The sequence below is a fragment of the Xiphophorus hellerii genome, chromosome 7 (assembly GCF_003331165.1).
Source record: "Xiphophorus hellerii strain 12219 chromosome 7, Xiphophorus_hellerii-4.1, whole genome shotgun sequence".
NCBI lineage: Eukaryota > Metazoa > Chordata > Actinopteri > Cyprinodontiformes > Poeciliidae > Xiphophorus > Xiphophorus hellerii.
Window position 1 is genome coordinate 12,728,563 of NC_045678.1, and position 18,365 is coordinate 12,746,927.

The 18,365-nt window shown below is 36.0% G+C and overlaps 1 protein-coding gene across 1 annotated transcript in view; it reads left to right on the top strand.

Annotated features, from left to right (window-relative positions):
* Positions 1 to 262: 262 nt before the first annotated feature.
* The window catches only part of nck2a (NCK adaptor protein 2a), a 61,091-nt gene continuing 42,988 nt past the window's right edge, over positions 263 to 18,365 (top strand). Inside the window, exon 1 of the mRNA XM_032568010.1 lies at positions 263 to 519. The gene's annotated coding sequence lies outside the window, so the exon portion shown is untranslated. The remainder of the gene's footprint in view (positions 520 to 18,365) is intronic.

Sequence of the window (18,365 nt, forward strand, 5' to 3'; positions counted from 1 at the left end):
TTTTTTTCTTTGGGAGAATCAATATTCTTTACTCGTAATAACAGAATTATCATCTCAATATTTCAGGGTGAGAAAAGTCTCTCATAATGACCTGATAACTATCTTAGGACAGCAAAAGTCTTATATAGTTTGGAATGAGTGTCTACAGTAGGGAATCTATTTTTGTAGTTCATTTATTAATTTAAGAGGATGGCCAGTAAACATAACTTTCCATTATTTTTTTTTGTTTTATTGTGAAACGTCTGACCGGAAGTGCGTAGTTCGCTCTAGCTAGCTTGAAAGAAGTGATCGAGGTGGAGGCAGTCAGCCTGCGAAGGGAAAACAAGCGAGGACAGGTCGGGCACTACATGCCCAGCCCGTGTTTTAAAAGAAGGAAAATTAGTTAAAGTGGAGGATATGTGGATGTGAGTGGGGTTTTCGTCACTTTCACGCGGGCTCAGTTACTTATTGTTTGGCTCTCGGGCTGTGGCGTGTTGAGCGTGTCGCTGTTTGCCCATTGTCACTGGAGTGAACACTAAGGTAAGAGCCTGCAAACCTTACAAATGAACTGTGTTAAGTTGGTGGGGTTGAACCGGTTACTTTAGACGCTTTTGTATCTTTATGGTTTAGTTTGATCTGTCTTTGAGGAGACTGGAAACTGTAGTAAAAGTTGGGACAAAGACGGCGGCTTACTGGTGTCACTTTCACGCTTTGACGCCTGCTCTTTGTCCACTCAGATGTGGTTTAACCACACATCGAGCTCAAACCTCAATTCGCCCCTGATTTATCTCTTTTCTGCCTCATGTCTACTCTTCCTTACTGTTTACAGCAAAATCAAAAGGCTTACGTTCATCTACATCATAATTTCCCTATTTATTTTGTTCGGGGCCACTTAATAAAGGCCTGCAAGCGAGGGCTGCAATCCACAAACAGGTCTTGAGAAATCTCTATGTAGTGAGACATCTGCTTTTTATTTGTAATGTCCATCACATTTATTGTCTGTAATAAATCCAGACAGACGTTTTCTCATTCATTCAATCGTAATGCGCCCTGCTGTGTGGTGGATCTCCTGTTGAAGCCGCAACAGCTTACACAATGACCCTTACTTGCCAAAACACTGGAGATTAGCGACTGGTGCCACATGCCTAGCTTTGTCAATGGTTCTAGTGGCTTTCATTGGGAACTGCACCACCCATCCCTCTAATTACATGTGCTTCCAATGATTTTAGGAGTTGTACTTCTAAACAAACGAGCTTATCTGGACTGGCATTGAAGTATCTATCAGTTGATGCCAAGATCAGGTGTGTAGGTTTAAAATGTACGAAAGTGGTAAGTAATAGCAAAATAAATGCCTAATTTAATGATAACATGCATCTTTTTAGTGTTCTTATAATAAATGTAAGTTAATTGACTTTATTTAGCCAGTTTATCACGTTACTTTTTCCACAGTATGTTATTACCCAACTTGGTAGAAATTGGACAATTATTAAGATTGTGCTTACACTTTAAATAAGTTTATCTTGAGAATAAAATAATACGATAACACCCTCAGAGGAACATTATCTTTCGTATCCCATAATTTCCCGTAATAATCACATATAAGATGAAAGGTATTATCTGTTCATCAGTTCTCATGATAGATTGTATCGTTAAACCTGTGGGACTCATGCACTTTCTGTAAATGATTGTTGAATTTAGTGGGGGGGGGTTTTAACCTAGGAATGATTTGTGGGGCTTTAACGTGTCAAGTTTTATTAATTAATTACAGAAAACAGAGATCCTTTTGAAAATGTCTGTTTAATTGTATATTTTACAGTTCATTTCTAGCCGTATGATTTCAATGCCAGGAATGTTGCTGTGAGCTAACATTAGCAATGACAGTCTTGGTTCAGAGTCAAAATGAATCAATCTATATCTGTGGCCATTTAAGTTGATCTTTTTTCTTTTTATTTGTTGCAGTTGTCAATCTTTATTTCTTAAAATGGAAGAAACTTGTTGTTGCATATTGCTACTTGATTTGAAAATAAATAAACAAAAAACAAACAAACTTAATATTATTTATGTCAATACCATTTTTTCATCAAAAGAAATCCCACTCTTTTCCGACTTACTAATTTAAATCACTTAACCTAGGTGTGACTTCAGTTCCAGCTCAGATTTCCGAGACACATTGAACACATCTTAAGCCCTATGTTGCTAATAGTAACGGTAAAAGAAATGGATAACCATTGATATTCTGGGCCTGTTCACTATATCAGTGGGACTTTTATAAACCTCAAATAGGCCATAAAAAATTTTAAGGGGTTGGTCAAGCAAGTAACCCCATCACCAATCAAGGGGTTGGAGCCAAAATGGCATCCACAGGCTTGTTGAAGCCTATGTGCCTAGTTTCTGTGGATTGTAAGATGCATTGTAGTAATTATCATTGATTCATCAGCATTTTTCTGAAGAGGCCCAAAGTTATACTACAGGTTTGCAATGTTAATGAAGGGGTTACAGGTGCAAGAAGGCATCTATTCCTATATTCAGCTACTTCCATGGCACACCCATTCTGCTGACACACCCTCTGAGTTCACTACGTTATTATTTTGAGACTAAGATAAGGTTCACTCAGGTGTTTTACTTAGGTGAAAGGCAACAGCACATTCTGGACTCCTAGATCTGAATCACAGAAACTATTACAACATGTCAAGCAGAGACACTTTGAGCTTTGAATACCTAACAATTTTATCATCTCAGAAATCCGAGTAAAGATACAAAGGCTGACTAGGTATTTTAGATATAATAACAGGAAGAGCAAGTTGTATATTTACTTTACTTGGCTCCAACCTCAATTTCTCAGAATAAAATTTCTCTGAATAATCCTTTGTTTAAAATCTTTTTTTAAGATGAGAGCTTCAGATTTTGAATTGGTTAAAGAAAAGATATGCTAATTTGTGTATGAAAAGTATTTTTTTCTAGTTTTCTCACCAGGAACAATCATTTATACCAAGAACATATGTGAAGCAACACTATATTTGAGAGGAGTGACTGTTAAAATAAATAAATAAAATAAAAGTCAAACTTCTTGTTTACTTTAGTACTACTGATTATCTTGGTTAGCATTAGGTGGAAGGCAACAGCACATTCTGGACTAGATCTGAATCACAGAAACTATTACAACATGTCAAGCAGAGACACTTTCAGCTTTGAATGCCTAACATTTTTATCATCTCAGAAATCTGAGTAAAGGTATAAACTCTGACTGGGTATTTTAGATATAATAACAGGAAGAGCAAGTTGTATATTTACTTTACTTGGCTCCAACCTCACTTTCTCAGAATAAAATTTCTCTGAATAATCCTTTGTTTAAAATCTTTTTTAAGATGAGAGCTTCAGATTTTGAATTGGTTAAAGAAAAGATATGCTAATTTGTGTATGAAAAGTATTTTTTCTACCTTTCTCACTAGGAACAATAATTTATACCAAGAACATATGTGAAGCAACACTATATTTGAGAGGAGTGACTGTTAAAATAAATAAATAAAATAAAAGTCAAACTTCTTGTTTATTTTAGTATTACTAATTAGCTTGGTTAGCATTTGTAACTATTTTTTAAACATCTCACTGACTGACAAATTTTTTTAGCATTAGCATTCGCGTTAGCTGAGACGCGGCGTGTTCTCTGAGCGTAAATTGATTCAGTTTTTGAATTTGACTTGCCGATCACCAGTCATATTCATTAACTGACCAATAACCATTTCCCGGGTGTATCCCAAGAAGACACTGGCTTGTGGTAACCTTGAAAATCTGAACCATCTCTAATGTTTGTTTTATAGACAGTTGATCAGCAACAGAGTGCTTTGGTAATGCTTTCATTTTACCATTGTTTCCTGTTGGTCTTTTTAGAGTCCACTTCCTTTGTGATCTCTTTATTTTTGGAATAGAGTTCACATCGCAAACATTTTCTTTATTGTGTGAAAGGGCTGAGAACATAACGAGCTAGATTTCATTGTAATTCGGATTAAAACTTTTTTTTGTACCATAATTTTGTTTATAAGAATTCACTTCCTTTTTTTTTCTTTTTTATTAGCGGGAAGTTTTGAGCTTCAGCTAATAACACGTTAGACCATTTTAAAAACAATGCATATTCAAAAAATGGACAATTGAGAATTAAGCTAAGTATTATTAAGCTAAGTATACAAAATAATTGTCGGTACAGCATAAATTGAGCCTTTATTTCACATTCAGTTGCTTTACTAGTTATCACAAATGAACAAAGTCGAATGTTATGAAATGGTAACCATTGGGTACTTGGTGATTCTTGGTTTAGTGCTGGTTGTAATATTGAGAATATAAAACATAGTAAACGTAGTTAATGATTAGTAAATTGATATATGTTGTTTTCTTGAACATAGTGTGCTGAAGACATAACAACTGGTTAATGACATAATGTAGTTCATTTTGAAAACATGTTTTTGTTCCTCAGCACTTTGAGCTACAGTTTGATACAAGGTGTGTGAACTGCAAGGACTCTGAGCTTCTAGTTTCGGTCGTACTGCTGGTTAGTGCGTCAGTGTTGGATATAAAGTATCTCAATGTAATCTCCTGGGTTTGTTCTCTTTTATTGTTCAAATAATTATCTACTTTTAAGTTTTTGCATTGAATCCCTGTTTAGATATAGTGATCCAATGAGAAATGTTTTGACAGATGAAGTCTTTGTAAATGCAGTCATGACATCAGACTAATTGCTCCTCTTCCTCTCCTGCTTAATGCGTTTGAAATGTCCTGAGTCACTGCTGGTGGTTTAAAGGCCTACATGCCTTCGTCTGATAGATTTCATTAGAGGTTTGAAACCTTTATCTGTGTTTGTGGTGACTTTTTTAAAAATATGTAAAAATAAATAAATAAAATGGAGCAGAAACATTGCCATAGATCTTGTGACCTGTATCTTATGACTTTCCTATTGGGAAGTAACTAGAATATTTTTTTGTGTAAACTGTAAACCTTGTGTAAACTGTAAACCTTGTAGGTTTACAGTTTAGGATCAGAATCATTTTGCTATAATTAATTCTCCGTCCCTTATGGGGTTTTTATATTTTTTTTCCATTTTTTTGTTTGTTTGCTTGGCAAAATACAATAACTTAATTTTTAGTCGTAATCTTTAGGATCGAGAAATGGGAAAGCATATTTAGGAAGTGGAAATATTTTTCACATATGGTATTTTTGTCCCGAGGAAAGCAACATGTTTGTTTCCCTTTGGGAAAATTTAAGCTCTGTAGTAGAAAGAGAGAGAGAGAGGAATTAATAAGCGTAGGAACAGATGAGCGGTCAGGAGACAGAAAATTACTCATGAAGATCATCATGTTGATAGCAAAATAAAGGCCTTTGTCTTAGTGGGGAACTGTAACCTGGTGAATGGGATTGTTGTTAAACTGGGAGGGCCAGCAACCATAATAGCTCAACCTGTTCCTATGACCCAGTGATCTAGAGATATGGTAACTATCGCACTGTGTTTACATCTGTGGTGACATTAGTGGAAACACATTAAGGGCTTGGGACATAGAATTAAAATTGTATTATAATTGCATAATCTCACATGCCTCAGTGTTTTTAAGAGTCACTCCAGGTCACAGTTCACAAAATCTTCTGTATTTTGAACATGCATATGATAGGTTGCTCTAGGATTTGGCTGTGTTTGAAACTGGGGAACCTTTTGGTAAAAATTTTAGCTTTTAAGCATCAATTACATGGCTTAATCGGTTTAAGAGCTAATGATTTTTGTTGTCATCCCCTTTTTCTTAATGCCGAATATCATGCTGGCTCATTAATTCAGTTCTGACTGAATATCAACTAGAACTGAATTATTTCACAATTCTTACAGCTTATTTAAAGCACAATTTATTAATTGTTTAGTGTTAAATGTTGAATTATGAAACTGATCTGTAGCTACTGGTGGGTGCCGAGCAAATGGTTCTTTTAAGGATTTTGATAACGCATCGCTAAAACATCTAAAACACTTAAATCTGAATATAGGATCATAACAATTGGGATTCTACTTTTATTTTGGGGACTAAGGACCAACCTATGAGACAGTGCTTAAAAACGACGCTACTGGAAAATGTGTTTGTTTTTTGTTCTCATAACCCCAGTGCGGGTTGTTGTTGCTGTCTCTAACTCCAGTCCTTGAGAGCCATTGCCCTTCAGCTTGCGTCCAACATGCTGGAATCAGGTAAATGGCCTTAAACTTTGATCCAGATGTTTTTGAGCAGGAAACAAAAAGAATTTCTGGGAAGTGGCTCGTGAGTACTGGACTTTGAGACCTACGGTGTATTGTTTCAGTTAGTAAGCTTGATTCATGATTACACCCATAGTATCCAGACATAGTAGAGAAATGGAAGATCTTTTTCTTTTTTTACTTTTTGATGATAAAAAGAGAGTATTTGAAAATGAAATGCTTTATTGGACATATGATTGGACATACAGATGTAAAAAAAGACCTTTTCAGTATTTGTTTTCAAATAACCATTTGCAGTGCAGCATTTGTGTCCTTTTCTATCCAAAATATGTAAAATTTATTTTTGGTTGCTAATGACAAATTAATTATTACTGGATTTTGGCATCTCCCTGCAGTAGGTGCTCCCACACGGTGCCTATAATCATGAAGGAAGCATGAAATTGCAGCTTTATTGCAACTCAATGACTCATTTGAACATTATTATTGCAATGATTTCCAGATGAGCATCCTGAAATTAAGATTTATTAAATGTGAATACAGTGGAAATTAACACAGACTACAGAATCTGTTGTAGTGAATGTGCTACAAGGTGACAGTATACTCATATATTAAAATGTAGATTAATGCCATATTGTTTATTTTGGAACTTTGAACACAGCTAAAACCTTTCCGATGGTGAACTATATTGAATTAGGTTAACTGTGTGAACTGTGGTTGTGCTTAGTGAACTTGCGCAACACTGAGCACCAGATGATTAATAAATATTGAAGTTATGTGTTGTGAAACAGCCGAATCAATTATGAGAAATAATAGGCTAATTAAACATATTAGCACTCCAAACATTATTAAAGTCAGCCAAAGCTATTCTGGGATCATCTGATGTCAGGATGTTTGATCTACATCCGTTTGTGAAATTATGGGGGTTTTTTGTTTGTTTTTTCACAATCTATAGTATATCTTATGTATGCTAAAACCATTGATTTGTTTTTTCTTAAAAGTCGTTTTGTTGTCAAAGTGTTAAACTTGTTTAAATTTGAATGTCATTCAGACATGACCTTTTTCTGCTTCTTTCATCTGTACTTACTACTCTTCTCCTATTTATTCTCTTTTTTTAACATTCATCTCAGTCATTATCTCCTTTCGCCAACACTCAGACTTGAGTTCCCAATTAATGCCAGACAACTGGTTTCAGTCTGTTGGCCTCACTGTCCCTGTTCACCACTGGGCAACCTGCCTAATCCTTGGCATTGGTTGGGACGGCAAGAAAGGGCAGAAAACTGGGAGGAGTGGTAAGTTTGTGAGTAAATATGGTAGAAGCCCAGTTTTCCACAGAAACCAACATGCTGTTTAGTGGTGTATGATAAGACCCAAGATGGCATCGAAGGAAATCACTAAAGTAGTGGTGAAAGATTAAAATAAATCATTCTTTCATTGACTGGTTTGAAAGCCAACTTTCCTGTGTGTTTGCTGGAGAATGGGAAAGTCTGTAGGCTTTGTTGCTCCTGTTGGTAATTCAGTTGGAAAAACTGTAGACGCCCCTAATGCAAAGCATTCATCAGGGAGAGGAAAAACATCTGCTGTGTAGATCCATGGGATGGAAAAGGAGAACGTTCTCTTCCTGGAATTACTTTCATCTTCGGGGATCTGTGGGATATAATATGTGGGAATATACGCGGCTGTCATGTGAGGGTTTTCTCAGACCAGCAACAACTGTGAGTCATATCATGCTATTCTCCAATGCTGCTTCCGTCTTCCTGTTTTAAATCAAGACTTTTTGACTTGAAGAACCACTTAAAGCAGTCATTTGAGTTGATGAGTTTTACTCTTTCTTTGGCTTTAACCACGTCTCACCAAACGCAAATCAGAAAGGGAACGATGAAGCCAGCCAGCTACAAATTAATGTGCAGCAGTTTTCCAGACTGCTGTGAAATTAAACTCCTATTTTGAGGAAAATTCTCATTTTTCTTCTTTACTTCAGGGAATGCGTTTCAAGACAAGGGAGGCTGTGATCCGTTCGAGGCTTTCTAGAAGATCATCTTGCAGATTCTAACTTCATCTTCTCCTTACTCGAGAGAAAGTGAGCACAAATTCATAAACATGCGGAGAGCTGCTCGTTAAATTGTAACAGTCACCCCCACTCTTTCCTTTAATGTGTATGGGGATTGTCTTACATGGGAGAAAATTACCACTTGAGCCATTAGGAGAGACATGATGAGAGTGAAATCTAGCGGGTCGTAAAAGGAAATTTTCAAATTGGGACAAAAGCTCACAACTATAACTCGTTACTAAAACTGAACAACAAGGAAAGAGAGCAAAAAAATATAAACATTGTCGATGAGTGGATACATTTTTTTAAAGCAGGGTAAAATGTTAATAATTTAAATATGAACCAGACCGTTTTCATTTGTTGGTGGATAGTTGTAATCGCATCAATGTGGGTGCATTGTCTGTAAAAAGGTTCAGAGGAAAATGTTGCAGCTTGTCTGACTCATAAAGAGAGTTCAGCTTTTGTTTCAGAGTTCGTTCGATTCTGTTGTTCTCGGCAGAGGCTTTGACGGGCCCTTCACGCTCTAATTGATTTAATTAAGTGGACGTACACCCCCCCCTTTGGCTGTTCTAATGCACAAGCTGACAGCATGCAGACACGCATCATGTTATCTCAAACTCCACAACATGAGCTTTGCTTATCTGTATTTTGCAGAACGATCCAAGTTTCCCTCTAGAGCTTCCCAGCCCACGTAGCATCAATCCATCTGTGGTTCAACCTCGTTGACGGACTTGGGCCATTCTTGTGGATGCCGCAGAAGGCATCAGCGTTCTAATAAATGTGGAAAAATACATTAGGAAAACATGAAAATAATCACAAAAAACTTTATTAAGTTCATTGTTTTGTCAAGTCAGATAATGTATTCTTTACAGAGGAGGTAGAGCTGCATAATAGTGATCATAATCATGATTTTATATACTTTCTGTAATATTGTTACATAGATATTTTACTTAACTGAACCTAGATTTCACATTCTTTTTTATATAGTCTTGGTCATTAAAAGCTGCAACAAAAGCATTGTTAGATGGTCAGGCCTTTAAAACAATGTTTAAGGTGTAACAGCTTTATTCCCACTAGTGTAGACCTGCACGATGCAACCACTTCAGTTTAAAAATGCTTACATTGTATTAGGGAGGTCTGGATTTGCAAAATATACTTGGGTATTGTTAATATTTTAAGGTGCTCATTTTCTGTCATTGGTTGAGAATGGTGGATGGAAAGACTGGGATGTTATCCACTAATGAAATGACCAATCATAAAAGGAAGTCACGTTTATGATTGGTAAAAGTTACTTCCTTCCATGTAGTTGTGACTCGTAAAATCATACCTTCTCTGTTCTCTGCAAAATTTAATTTTTCCTCTGGTGCTTTTCTCTAGCCCAAGCACAAGAGGAAAAATGATTTTCATCCTTCTTATGTTTATGTTTACAAATGGGGGAACAAATACAATACGAAGGTATTCAATTTAGATTCATCAGCCACTTTCATTTTGATATCTCTGTCTGTAACCGGTAGAAAAATAATCCAGTTTCTCTCTGAGTGGATGTGCCTCCTCCATCTGATTAAGGCCGCATCCGCGACAGGTGGGCATGTTCGTAGTTGTGTGATTATTGTAATTGACAAACAAAATTAGAATTTTAGCTAACAACAAATTAATTAAAAGATACAGTGCACTACATAAGATTGGATTTCTAAACAAACTGCTTTACTTCAGGTACTGCTATGATATAATTATGAAGTAGCCAAGATAATAAATTCTGGCACAGCAATGCCAGGAATTGGGTGAGTTCACAGAAGTCGCAGTGTAGATGTGTAAGTCTTCATTTTAGAGAGTTTTCTGGAACAAAAACATCAACATTTTTCCAAAGGGCTTGACTGATTTTAAGGTTTTGTCTGACAGTCTAGTTATTTACTACAGCCGGTTTCAGAGACTCGGGCTACAGATAAAGTTTAACAAACTTCCAACTTGAAATCTGCTTCAGTTGTGATTTTGTCTTTAAATCCTTTATGCTCCTACATTACATTTAACTCAGCTCAACAATAAAGTGTTGCTTTAAAAGATTATGGACAAATCCTTGCATTTATGGGAAGTGCCCAGACTATACACAGAAAAAAAATGAAAGCACGCATATACAAATGGTGAGTGCCTGTGCTGAGGCATGAATTAAGTGAGGAAGTGTGAATGGAATTTGACTCCAGTGTAAACCTGCCACCAACCCCACCGCTTCCACTGCAAGGCCAAACAGAGCTGCAGGAATTGCAAAATAGATGAGACAAGACACAACAGCAACCAGCAAACTGATAGTTGCTCCTTTGTCAGCAAAGAACTTTGACCTACCAGGTTGTGCGTTTCTTATTATCGTTAATTCTCTTTTTACACTTTATTCATCCCATTATGGAAATTCTGCATGTTGGAAAATCTTGAAGGGCTCTTTGCTGTACGATCAGCAAATCTAAAAAGCACACACTTCATTAAAACTGCTACATTATTTACCCATAATTTGAGTTCTTTCTGTATTCACTGGATTGGTAATTGCATAATAAGTTTCAAAATGACCATTTTATGCCTGTCAAAATTATCTTATAGAAGTGTTAAAGCTGTAAATAAACTAAGAGTAAGGACTGAATAGCAGAATGGTCAACATGATGCACTTCAGCACATAAAAGTAGTTCATAAAAGGTTGGTGCCGTCAACTCCTAAGCTTTATTGGGGTGTAGATATTGGTAATGTAGTCTCAGGAATCCTTACACAACAAGGTTTCTGCAGCAAACCCTCAGTAATTATGAGCAGAGCCATATTGGTGTGAACAAATAGTTACACAAAACCATTTAATAATTTAGCAGTTTAGCACTCAGTAACATCAACTTCTCCATGTTCTAGATTAAATAAATTGAATTGATTAACAATTACATATTCCTACCTGGTTTTAAAATTTTCGATTTGTCGGCCAACATTTAAAATCATAATTTAGTTCATAAGGATTGACTAGATGTACCATCAGTATGTTTGAACTACTAGCAATCTGTCGAGTCTATGTATTTAATTTGACAATTTAACACATAAATCTCTAACTTTTGTTTAAGTGATGGCTTAAATGTCTAGACAACATCCAATAGAAAAAGAAGGATATTAGTGTTGGCTTTGCTACGGATATTTGATCAGTTTGGCTCCATTGCTACAATAAACCATGAAATTCTTTTTGAGAAGTCCAAGTCTGAATTATAAATGTTTTGTGGTGATTAGCTTAGTTTGGGGCTCTGTGTTTAGATGGTGTTCCAGAGAGAATCGAAGTACCCGTAAATACACATAATTTAACTCATTGTCACATAGATTTCTGTGAACCATCTGGACAGTTTTCATCATTTTAGATATTTCTCTTCTAGATTTATTCAGAAATTCAAGCTATACTACTAGATATTACCATGTGATGTGGTGCTGCTGCGTGCTTGGAAGTTGATTCAATTGATGGAGAGAGCAACGTGATAGGCCTTGTCTAATCCATTTGTGCACTCTTATATTTCCTTCAACAGGCGTACACTCAGACACACAGCCACATGGCTGCAGGTGAAGTGAGTCCTGCTTTATTTATAAGGTGTACAGCTCAGAATGCCACACGATTCTCCTGAGGATTCACGTTTGCGTGCTCTCTATTTGGCTTGTAAGCATCTGCTCTTTGCTCTCTCTCATTCTTATATGCACTTGCTACAAAGCATCTGTTTACCCTTTTCGTGCAGGTTTAGCTTGGCAGAACTACATCTGTTTGAACGTGACCTTGGCAGTTTCCAGCGAGCTGCCGGCAGACATTTGCTGACTCTGGCGCTTCACGGTTTTATGTTGAAGGAGTGATATCATCTTCGTGTCACAGAAACAGGAATGCCTTTGTGTGTTCAGGCCAGAGCAAATCACTCTAGCCAGCAGTGGAAAATGTCAAGCTATGGAACCCAGCAGTGCAGAAACCATCTTGGGAGCAGGAGGGCTTAAATGGATTGAATTATCAGTCAGAGGGGTGGACAAAGAGGAGACGGCATTAATGGGGATGGCAGGACAATTGATGATATAAGTAAAGGCTGTAGGAAAAATCAATATTTATTAAAATCACAGAGGTTTCAAGATCTTGTTTTCAAATGAGGTACAATATTAATTTGAAAATAGAAAATGTTCAAAAGGTCTCCAGAATATAAATTTGATATAATCAATACTGTCTCAATTATTTTCACATTGGTTACATTTCTGTGTATGATTCATGGTGTTAGGAAATAATGATGAGATTATTCATCTCACATTTGACTTGGTGAGCTTTCTTTTAATTTGACTGTAATTGTAGTTAGAAATGTTTGGATAAGGCTTTTCATGGCCAATACAGATTTCCACTTTTCTTCAATATCTGACCTGCTGATTTTGGCCAATAACATTTTATAATCTATTTTACTGAATGTAGGAAAAAAAAAAGCTAATCTCTGATCAGTTGGTTGATGCGTCTGAAATTGTGATCAGTTTGTTGCTTTGATTGCAGATATAATTTGCTATTAAAATGCTTTCACTTTTGGCTGATAAACACCCTAAAAGGAAACTTCCTTTAAGTGTTAAAATCATTAGCTGGTAGTCTGATTTTTGTGATTTGTGCAGTGACGCAAGTTCCCCCTTGTTTTTGCTCTTATCTGAAGACTTCCTGATTAAGTTAAGCATGTAAGGCACAATGTAAGCTTTACGTGCTGCTATGTTTCTGCCATAGTTTTGAGAGCATCTCTTGTGCCTCACGGATCAAAACTAGGTTGTGCAACAAAAGCAAATAAACACGAGCAAGACTGACGAGCAGAACGGCAGCAAAAACTCCCTGCTCAAATTCCTTTAGAGAAGGTTCCCATGTGTATCAGAAAACTTGGTTAAATATAGATTGTTTTTCTCTCCAGTCAGTGATGGAAGATTTCATTCATGAACAATTAAGTTCAGATGAAAAAATAATTTTCCAAAACTCTTTGAAAACAAGTAGAATTCACATTTTTTCTATAATTGTCATTACTAAAGATAATTCTGGAGACACAGTGCTTTCATTGAATCCTGCTTTGTCTTCCACCCCTCATATTGCCAGTAATTTGCTCATTTTGAGTTTGTAATTACTGTGTATACATGATCTAAATCTTTTCTGGTCGTATCAGTCAAATCTCATTGAACTGTTCAACAAATCTAAAGGGAAGCTTGACAAGTCTTGATGAATTACACTGTCAACTTATTTGAAAACCACGTAGTTATGTAGGCGCATGGTGGTGCTTACTATGAGGTTTAACGGCATTTTAATGAAACACATAAGGCTAACTCTTTAACTTTATTGTCCCACTGGGACCAGGAAATTACCAGGTTAAAGTCTAAGGTTTAAATTCTCGAAAGGCTGAAAACTCAAGACCCAGTCACTGTATTGATGCAAAAATTGACAAGATTCATCCTAGTTGTTTTGTTTTTATTGTCCCACGATTCACTTTCTAAGAGCACTAATGGGATTAATGCAAATGCTGTTAACGTTGAGACCACTTTGCTTTAAATCTTGGTCCCAGCAGAGGTGAAACACAAGTGTCTAACCTTAAAAGGCGGATAATTATTGTGTATTAGTGTTGTCAGATACAAAAATATTCATACGGCAGTTTGTGTAATCTCTATATTTGTGCTCAACAGGTTTTCATCACATCACACTGCGCCTCGTGCATTTTTATTAAAACATTGGGCTGTTCTCTCCTGGGAGCCTGAAGATAAAATCTGATCAAAGGGAATAATTCAGGTTTATAGCTGAGGGAGGAGTAGGGAGAGAGTCACTGGAGCAGAGAATGCAAGAGAAGGTAAATCTCAAGCCACAATTTTAGTCAGCTGTGGTTTGTGTTACCCAAGGAAGAGATAAGAAATTTAGAAGAGAATGTCTGGATTGTTTTCTTGCTTCATAGTTGGTTAGCTTAAATTTTCACATGCGAATAGGTAGTACTTAACTAAATCTAGTCACCTGTTAGGCTTATAAAATTATGCTATTTTCAGCAGTTGTGATCCTTCTGATTGATCTCTTAAGCTACAAGTAAGGAATTCATACTAATTATGCATTCTTCAAAAATGGCTGATCTGGTTCATCTCCCATGTTACCTCATTAACAGAAATCCCTGCAAAATTGGTTGCTTGTAGGAAATCTGACAGATGTATGTAAATGTGCGTTATTGCCTTGCCTTCATTTCACCATGAGGTTACAACTTTGTAAACTGAGATGCTTTCTTTGCTTTTCCTTTCTCCAGGTTTTCTCCAGATTGTTCCGCTAATGTGGTTAGTTAGATCAGGTGTAATTGGGTCATTGCTTCTCATATTGCTTTTGTCATAGATTTTTTTCTGGTTTCATTTTTCACCAGTGATCACCACAAACTCTGACCTTGTAGTGCTCTTATTTAAAAACCTTTATTTTAGGTTGGGTGGCAATAATATCTCAGATTTACCAAAAATATAAAACATATTACCAATCATATTGCTAAATCATATATTTTAGCAACTTGGATGGACTTTCACAATCATTCAGGCACACACCTAATGTAGATCTTGGTGATCAAGATGATAAATCTCAGGAGTGTTGGGAACATTGTGGTAATGGAAAAGAGAGTAGTGATGGAAATCTGGGTCAGTTGCAATCAGTATGTTCGGTTTTCTAATATTGTGTGGCTTTGGTTTATTTTAGTTTTTATTACTTTTAATATTATCTGTTTTGCATATTTTGTTTTTACAGAAGTTTAAACTAAAAACAATGTCCCACATTGACTGAACACCAATTGCTATGCCTAGTTTAAAATAATAGGGAAATGTTTGCATTGTTTGATGCTGAAGTAGTTTGGTAATTACTTCTCTTATGTAAAGAGTTTCGAGAATTTGGCGACTGCAGTACCTCTGACCAAATGTGTCCCCAGGCCCATTTTACTTGAGTAGGTTCCCCAGGATCTGTCTTGCATGGGTGGAAAATATCTAGAGATATAAGTAAAGGAAGAAGAACCCTGAACAGTATCATTTGCATAAATTGCTGCATTCGTAAGCCAGTTATAGACATGGATTATAAACATTGAATATTTTGTGTATCTTTGAGGTTGGATGCTATAAGTTAACCAAAAGATGTCTATTTCAACTCTAAATGGGATGTTGTACTGAGGAAGACTTGAACCCTGTCATTTAGATCTTAAACTCAGCAGGAAAACAGGAGATGTTTTTCTGTTACAACAAAGGACATCTTCAGTTGTTCTTAATAATCTACTAATTTGATACAGAATTACTCTGCCTTGAATTCTTCTCCATCATTTAATTGTCAATTACATCATCATTTCAAGTGCTTTGTCTATTCAACCAGAGAAAAAAACAGACATCCGCAGTTTGTTAAACCTATGCAGTTACACTTTTCTACTTTTGTCCTGCAAGATGCACCACATTACTACTTAAAATAAATAAAAAAGACACAAAAAACCTTATGCTGGTGAGCATGTCTGCAAGGTAGAAAAGGCTGTGTACAGAAAATTAGGCTATTTCATTTCCTGGGAACATGCTGCTCTGTAGAAGTGTTACATTATATATTTAGAGTACAGGGAGGTGTGCAACTGGAACAAACACTGTGCTGTTGAGGAAGGAGACAAACCTAATATTAACAGTAGAAAAAGTATCCCAAGTTTTTAAGCTGTATTTAGGCCTATAAACAAGAACAAAAACGGGAAATTATTGAGATTTCTGAGCTCCAAGGCTTTTTATCAACTTTTAATATAATCATAGTAGTGGAAAATTGAATCAAATTTGCATGCAGCATCATTCTGTTTTTAAATTAAGATGTTAATCAAAACAGAATCTTGCATAATTTGAATCCAATCGTACTAGAGAGCAAAGTGTGGTGCATTGCTGGAAGGAATTATTAAAAATTGGGACGCTATACACTTCCGCAGTTCTGTATTTCTGAGTGAAATAAGAGATTAAAGCTGCAGTATGTAACTTTTTGGAAAAATTTTTTTTCATATTTTAAAAAAATCTTGGTAGGTCCTGACAGTAGAATATGAGAGATATTCTCAACAAAATCAAGCTCCCTTGACTTCTCCCTACGGTCCTAATGCCACTTGCAGTAATACATCGCTCTTATTCAAAAACAACCAATCAGAGCCAGGGGGAGGGTTTTAGTGCTGTCAATCAAGCTCATGGATGCGCTGCTCACACTCTTCTCCTGAACAGCGCGCAATCGCCTTTGAGGCTGAAGATACTGGTGTGTTGCAGATGGACTAATGGCAGAGAAGTGACATTAAGTTATCGCAAAACTGCAAATTTCTCGACTTGTACCTGCTCAAAAAAACCAAGAGGAAAACAAAATTAAACGCATGATGACAGGCAAACCTAAAAGGCAAGAATTAGGCAGAGCCCAAAATAAAACAAGGTTAATCATCACAGCAGCTTTTTAGATGTAGCTACGTGTAAAAAGCTACATGTGCTACATTTCTTCTTGGTAAGTCAACCTCTGCTTGATTTGTTTTATTTTTTAACAACATAACTGTGGTATGATGGCTACAGTATTACTGGTGATGGAGCAAATCTTGTTTTACTCTGTATTTTCTTGCTGCTTTTTTTGCCATCATTGGTAGATGACATTTACTAGCTTAGCAAACATCAGCCTACTATTAGTTTCTAAAACATATTCCAAAATATTATACAATTTAAATCCATGCTATTTGAAAAGTTTTTAATCATCTTCTGTGATTATATATTCTAAGTATCAGTCTGTAGAGTAGAAAACTATAAATATCTTGGGACTATTTTGGATAATAAGTTAAAATTTACCTGCCATTCAGAAAACGTACAAAAAAGGAGGCTCGCAAAGTTTCAAGTTGATAAATCATTGATGATCCTATTTTATAGATCATATATTGAATCTGTGTTGACTTTTTCCCTCCTCTGTTGGTTTGTGAATCTCAGTATTAGACCAAAAAATGCCCTTAGCAGAGTAATACATACTAGCAATAAGATCTTAGGGGTTGAACAATTATCACTTACAGAACTGTGTAAAAAACAAATCATTAGGAAAACTAAAGACATTATTGCTGATACTTCTCATCCTTTACATGCTGAGTTCCAGTTTCTGCCTTCTGGCATCAGGCTCTGACTTCCTTGTATAAAAAGTAACAGGTACAAGCACTCCTTTGTTCCTACAGCAATATCTATTTTTAATGCAGGACAAGGTAGGGGGACTTGCACCTGATATAGTGTAGCAACTGTTGGCCAATAATGAAATACGCTGCTGTATTCTTCCCTTTATGTGTTGATCTGTATTTTATGTGCTTATAGTTTTTTTTTGTTTGTTTTGTTTTGTTTATTAAAATCTTTGATATTTTGTCTTTGAGCCTTCTGTATTTGCTGCAATATTAATTGCCCAAATTGGGATACGAATAAAATGAATCTGAATCTGTACTAATGCATAATGGTTGTTCTAATTGGTATATTTAAGTGTATTTACAGTAAAACGGAAATACATGGTTTAAATAGAGCTGCACTATATATCAAATTGCAGTGTTCATCACAATGTTGGTGTTGAAAATGGCTAGGAACTGCCTGATTTAAATATTTGGCTTAATATCTTATTTCAAGTATTGTGAATTCCCCTTCTGCATGCTAAGAATATACTAGTATTTCAAATCAAGCTACTAGGGTGCATGTAATTGTGCCTGCTGATAAAATTTTTGACCAAATGGATAGACTGTAGCTGCCTTTGAGCATAGTATATGTATATTTTTTGTGTCTTGGATCCTAAAGCTAGTGAAGAAATTGGTAATGTTGGAAAAATAGTAATTTGAAATCTGGGTTATTTTTAATCAATATCATTATTTTCAATATTAAGCAAAAGTTTTCCGGTTGAGTTTTTTCAGATATGCTGCAGCCCAAGTTTGGGATGTTATGAAAAATTATCAAAAAACTTATAGCAAACACGAGTGGGGTGCAACCCTGTGGGTACAACTTTGAATCTTATAAAAGGCTTCATCAAAATTTTGAGCATAGACACCCAGAGGGAATGATCTGATTTTAATGTAATTTGGACTGCATGAAGACCGGTGATGGGCATGTAAATGATTTGATTAGCAAGAAGCTGAGCCG